Below are 6,648 nucleotides of genomic sequence, written 5' to 3' on the forward strand. Positions count from 1 at the left end.
GAGTTGCTCAGTCCCTTTCAGGCACCATAACCATCCTGGACACTGGCCTCAGTGTGACCTTCAATGGCACTACATCCCTCGCAAGGTGGCTCATACTCCAGATGTGGTCTGACTGCCCAGTGTCCCACCCCTCTGTGAGATGGATGGGACAGCTCAAGAAGGAGAGGGGTGAGGAAGTGAAGATGATCTGTTTCCTTTGAATTTTATTCATTCATTTATCCATGGGAGACAAAGACCAGATGATTACAGTGGGAGAGACTTACACTGGGGGTGATGGGGATTAGTCACTAGAAATGGAGTGTCAGGGGGGAAAGGAGCAGGGCAGCATGGAAAAGAGTTTTCCCATTGGTTCTCTGCCTTTCCCTCTCCCTCCAGATGGTGCCACACAGTTGTGCCTCCCTGTGTCATATACCAAGTGTCACTAAGTGTCATCAGTGAGCCTTGGGAATGGACACATATGTAAATGAGAAATATTTGTATATAGGTACAAATTTCCTGTTCCATGCTTGCCCCACCCCATTCCTGTTATCTCCCATGTGCCTAACCCAGTTGGTCATTCTAAGGTTTTTCCTTATTTATGTAACTTGTCTCTTTTGCCACTCAAGGACAAAAGTGCCATGAACACAAGATTTTCCTGTGTTGTGTTCACTGCTTCCTCCTCAGCACCTAGAAAGATGCCTTGCACCCTACCAGACAGTCAAACTATCTGATGAAAACATGAATGCATTGCTGGTATGGTTAACCCGGGAGGCACGAGGGAACGGTGCCCCCATATGGAGAGCCCCTAATTCCAAGTTCTCAGGATGACATTCCTTGTCTACCTTGCAGTTGGTGGTCACCACAGAGAAGACAGGCATCAATAATGGCAGATTCCCTTGTCCTGGGGAAAGAGTGAATGTGGGGCCCATTTCTCTGAGTGGGCTCATTCCCAGAGCCAGTCACAGGCTACTCCAAGTGTGATTCCTAAATAATCTTCTCCTGCATATCTGGGATACAAGCCCAAATCTGTACCTACCTGCCATGAGACCTTTGACAAGTTACTCACTTCTCTGAGCCTCTGGGACCTCACAGGTGGAAACAAGGACTGTCAGAGGTATAGCAGATATGGTTGTTAGGACGAGAGAAATTCAAGGATGGGTAATGGGTGGTAAGACCCTACTTGGTGTCAAACATTCTTTGGGCATGTTATGCACTTTATTTCTCTGGATTTTCTGAACAACCACATAGGTCGGAAATAATTGACCTCATCTTCCAGTTGAAGCCCAAAGGCACTTAGGAAGTATTTTTCCCTAGGGAACAAGCATATCTGTTTGATTCATTGGGCTGTTTCTTTCTCTTTCCAATCTGGAGGAGGATTTCCAGAGCTGGAGATGACAGTGAGGAGAGGAGGAGGAACAGGTAAGAAAACGGGTGTCTCCATTTAAAAAAAAAGAAAAAAGAAATAGATTCTCTACCTGGTAGAGACAACATTCACAAACTAACTCCCACTGAAAGTAGGGTGTCCTGCAAGCCAAGCTAGGATCTAAGACTTATTTTTTTTTAAGATTTTATTTATTTATTTATTCATGAGAGAGACACAGAGAGAGGCAGAGATATAGGCAGAGGGAGAAGCAGGCTCCCTGGGACTGGATCCCAGGACTCCAGGATCCCACCCTGACCCAAAGGAAGATGCTCAACTGCTGAGCCACCCAGGCGTCCTGGATCTAAGACTTATGAGCCTCTGTCTGGTAAGTAATTGCCACAGGGACTACATCTGTGAGTCTTGCATTTGGACCAAGTGAGACACGGACACAAATCCATGGATGAAGTCCGGAGGGTCTGAGCCAGGAGAATCCACTAATGCTCGAAGCACAAGACCCCATGTTCTGGCTGGCAAGATGCTCCTCCACCATGATCTGGGCCCCCAGGGATTAAAATCTGCAGTGAATCCCAAATTTGTGCAACATGTCTTTCTCCTGTGCTCTTCCAGGCAACTTTGAACAACATTATACTCGGATTAGAAGCAACAGAAATTGTGGAAATACACCAAACTACCAAGAAGTACATAAAACTCCCTTTGTGCTTCCAAATGTGAGGAAAAGTGAACATTCTGGCATTCTTCCATATAAGAATGCTTCTGTACAGATACTACAGGTTCATGTTCATAAGAGCTGTCATAGCTGACATGGTATGTGTGAGGTTGTGGTTTGTTATTGTGGAGATGCTGCCTTTGTCGCCGTCCCTGGCTTCCCCTCCTAGGATGTGGGCCCCAGAAATGGCAGGAGTTGCAGCAGCTGGTCCCCTGCAGCTTCCAGACTCAGCCAGACCCAGCCAGCAGCTTAGCCTTGCAACACCTCTCACCTGAGGGTCTTGGTGTGAGCCCCAGACACAGCTTGGACCCCTGCGGCCACCTCTCCCTCCAGCAGACAGAGAGGGAAAGGCCTCCATATCTGAGCTCCTGGAACCAGGGTCCCAGCTCTTCCCCCTGTTGGGGCTGAGAATGTGCACCTTCTCCCCTCCTCTCCTGGCTCCTACTCAAAGCCTTTCCACCCTGCTGCCCCTTCCTCGGTGGGAGGTTGTAGGACATGCTGTCCTGCTCCTGCCCTGCCCAGAGGCCCCACCTGTACCCACGCCCTATCTGGACAGATGGAGGAGAAGGCCATGGACTTGAGGCCACATTTGGCCCCTTTGTAGTCAGCCCAATGTTGGGCTCACCTTGCCCCAGCAGGAGGACAGTGAAAGGGCAGGGGATGTAGGGACAAAGAAAATTAAAACGGACCCTTCCCCCAACCAACCCAAAGAAAGTTCCCTGCATTCGGCAATATCCCCTTCAACCATTTCTGCCAACCTCAGAGAAGCACTTCCCTTGGCCCTGCTCAGCAGGGCGCACACCTGAGGGTGGGATCATCTGGTCCCAGGTGAGTCAGTGAGAGGAGGGAGACTCGCGCCAGCACACCTGCCTCACTGCCAAGGCTGCAGGGGACATGGGGTCTGGCTGATTAGCTCCCCTTGCCTCAAGGCCACCTAGGCCTGCCTCGGACCATGCTCCCTCTAGTGGCTGGACCCACCCCAGAATGCTGCCCTGCATGCCAGGGTCTCACCTCAGAAATCCTTGCCCCTCTCTCCATGCTCAACCCAAATCAACCTCCTGAACTGGCCTCCCCTTCCCTCCTCTAACTGTCCTCCGGAGTTTCTAGCTTTGGGCAGCCTAGAAGGTACCATTTTCCCAAATGGGTAAGTGAGTTGGGAATCGAAGCAACAGAGCCCCATGTCTTTATTTTATGCCTAAGAAACAGGACTGAACTGAAGTTTTACCACAACACAGAGGCAGAGGGAGCTCCTGAGCTGTGTTCTCTTGGCTGTCTGGTCAGGGATCATGTTAGACCAGTGACAGAAGCAAGGAAAAGGAATTTGGGGTCATTCATGGGCTCTGGGTCACGCCTTCTCCTTGGTTCACCTCCTACTACATGCCCTGCTTAGGATCTTAACTCACCTAACATAGTTGACGGGGATCTATTGTGGGGAGGTCAGGAGTAACAATGGACTTCTTCACCAGGACTCCTCCTAAAGCTTTCTGTGTGACCCCCTTTCCTAAGGCTTTTCCTAGGTGGAGTCATCAGGATGTCAGTCTCGAAGGCAGAGAGGGCTCTGCGGTGAGGCCATCCCCTGCAGCCCTGTTCCATGACCCTAGCCCACTGCCTTCCAGCCCTTGCTCCGGTCGTTGCCCTCAGAATTTCAGAGTGATGAGTGCGGGATGGAAGGCTCCTGGAAGCCACCCCCAAACAGCTAGGGGGCAGCTGTTCTCAACCAATTTCCAGGACTGCAGTTACGTTAGAAGCTCATATGCACCTTTTTTTCTTTTCTAAATTTTTGTTTAAATTCTAGGTAAACATATAGTGTAATATTGATTTCAGGAGTGGAATTTCATGATTCATCACTTACATGTAACACTTGCTCAACACAAGTGCCCTCCTTAACACTCATCACCCATTCAGCACTTTCCTCTACAGGCCACTGGGACATTGACAAATCTGGCTGGAACCCAGGGACAGGGAGTTGTACTGCCCCCTGGCTGTAACCTCTGCAGTGCTTGTCTACTAAAGAAAAACCAGGTGTAATGCACAGGGGAGACTGAACAATTACCTGGGTTCCCACAAATTTGTTATGAGTTACCCTGGGGAAAGTTGGACCCACCGTCATGGGACAGAACTGCATGAAATTCATTATTTCTATTTCCCGAAGCAAAACTGAAAAGCATGTTCAGTCTTCTATGATCCCATCATGCCAAAGTGCAAGAACATAACTGATGTAAGATGATGGAAGGTTTGGGTGTATGAGAATCTCAGGAGCCACACACCCACCCCTAGCCTGAGGAGGTAGCAGATGACTCAGCCAGCAGGCGACCCTCAGAGGTCAGCTGTCCAAAGAGGGTTATTGCCTAGGGGCTGCAGCTGCGTGTCTGCCTGCCGTGGCAGGGAGACAAACCTGGCCGAGGGGCTAGTGTAGGAGGGGCCTGCTAATGTTTAATGGTCGCTGAGGCTTAGGTTTGTCTTGTCTGGGAGTAAGCTGCAAGATCAAGAACAGTGTCTTCCAGAATGGCCTTTGAAGTCAGGGACTCAGGTTCAGAACAGAATGGTTTCTCTCAGATGAGTGAGCAAGGAAACTGGGTTCTGATTTACTGCAACAAGGTGAGATGTGGAGTTCTACAAACCAGCATGACCAAAAACTGAAGAACTATCTGAAGGATTGTGTAAATCCCTAAAAGGCTCTCAACTGAATTGTTCTGGGGATGTTCTCCTTGTATCTCTTCCCCCATCTCCAGACTGTTCTCTTGGTGATTTTCTGGGAATCTTCAAGTGCCTTTCTAGATGCCAAACTCCTAGGCACAAGTAGTTTATTCCAGAAGGCATAAAGAGGCTGGTTCAGAATTATTAGAAAGGACTCTATCCCCAAACCAAGCCCAGAGTCAGACCCAACTTTCAGGATTTTGAATGTTGAGTCAATTTCACCTTTCCCTTTTTGTTTTCCCAAAGGCCTGACCCTGAGTCTCTCAAATCTCCCTATTTTGGAAGAGAGAAAATTCAGCTCTTCCCACAATGAGTGACAGACTGCATGAGAGCATCCAAGTCAGAGAAAGACTGATCACAAAGGGGTACAATTCTTAAATGCTGCAATTATAGCATCTGTAATGGCAAGCTGTGTGCTGCCTGCCCTCTGGGGTCTCGCTGAGGATACTACTGCAACCTCTGTTTTGTCTCCCTGCCTGTTCTTTCCTGACTTTTCTAATTAACAACACGCCTCAGGGTACCTGAGTGGCTCAGTGGTTGAGCATCTGCCTTTGGCTCAGGTCTTTATCCCAGAGTCCTGGGATAGAGTCACGCATCTCCCTCTGCCAATGTCTCTGCCTTCCTCTCTGTGTCTCTCATGAATAAACAAAAAAAATCTTAAAACAACAACAACAACAAAAAACAAAAAACAAAAACCCCTCCCCAATATGCCTCTTCCCACTGACACCAGAGTGCAGCAAGGGTGATATTAAGGACAGTTTCTAGGTCCCGGGGTCCTGGGACAGAGTCCCCTGGCTGCCAAGGGCAGGACTTGTAGACCACAAATTATTACAAACGACATTCTGCCTTAGGGCACAGAGATCATTTAAGAATCAAAAATGTTTACTCTTTGGACAGCCAGGCTCTATAAATTTAAAAGAGCTGCCTTTGGAAGCTTTGGGTTTCATAAGAAAGTTTGGATGGTCTGGTATCTACTGTGAGTCACAAGAGTGGCTCCCACATCTACCTTTCCTATTTGTGATATGAGAATGATCCATCTTGCTATCTTCCTTCTTTCAAAGTGAATATTAAGAATATTTAGTCTTAAAATGTGGTTCAAAAAATAGTTTCAGGAATTCAGCGAGGTCTCTTTGCAGCCATGGATCAGCAATCAATCAGCAGAGACTCTGTTGTTTGAAAAAGATAGGATCCATGGCCTCATTTTTCTGCATATCTGTATATGCGTGCATGTAGGTACATGCATGTGTGTGTGAGTATACGTGTGTGTGCGCACAGGTCATGCATACCATTGTTTTCCTGCTGAATGACTGAGAAGAGTGAGGAGGATATATACACCTCATGGTGATGAGCAATCTTAAAGGGGAGGGAGCTTGGCACAGCAACATCACCTAGGACAGTTTCTGTGGGGACAGGGATCCAAATCCCCTTTGAATGGCACAGCAGTGGTAAAGACCTCTGGACCACAGAACAGATTGTTCCTATTGTTTTGCTCTAGGTTACAGAGGATCTTTTCTTTAAATATAATCCCTATGCCTGTCTGACTAATTCACTTTTCTGGAAACAATCTGTGGATTAGTATATGTCAGTATATATACTAGTGGGGAGAACGTGGGTCTGTTGCTGAGAGCAGGAAGTAGGGCACCTGAGGATACCTGTTCTCAAGGTGGGGATTTATACTACGGAGGATTTAAGACAGACATGAACTTGAAGATAGACAACCATAGCCAGGAACTGGGTTGTGCCCATGAAGGCACCACTCATGATGGGTTTTCCTTTGTGTTTGTGTTATTATATCCTTCAAACCATGAGAATAGGCACATCCTGTGTGTAAAGCTTTGGTTTCTCTTATTAAACAATCCTTCTGATATAACATTCTAAAATT

At 47.7% G+C, this 6,648-nt stretch overlaps 1 long non-coding RNA gene across 1 annotated transcript; it reads left to right on the forward strand.

The window, feature by feature from the left end:
- Positions 1-53: 53 nt before the first annotated feature.
- LOC144311491 (uncharacterized) lies at positions 54-2,163 on the forward strand. Its single transcript, XR_013377091.1, has 2 exons — positions 54-891; positions 1,351-2,163. It is a non-coding gene; the product is annotated as an uncharacterized LOC144311491 (long non-coding RNA).
- Positions 2,164-6,648: the final 4,485 nt, after the last annotated feature.

This window comes from Canis aureus, chromosome 3, assembly GCF_053574225.1.
Source record: "Canis aureus isolate CA01 chromosome 3, VMU_Caureus_v.1.0, whole genome shotgun sequence".
NCBI lineage: Eukaryota > Metazoa > Chordata > Mammalia > Carnivora > Canidae > Canis > Canis aureus.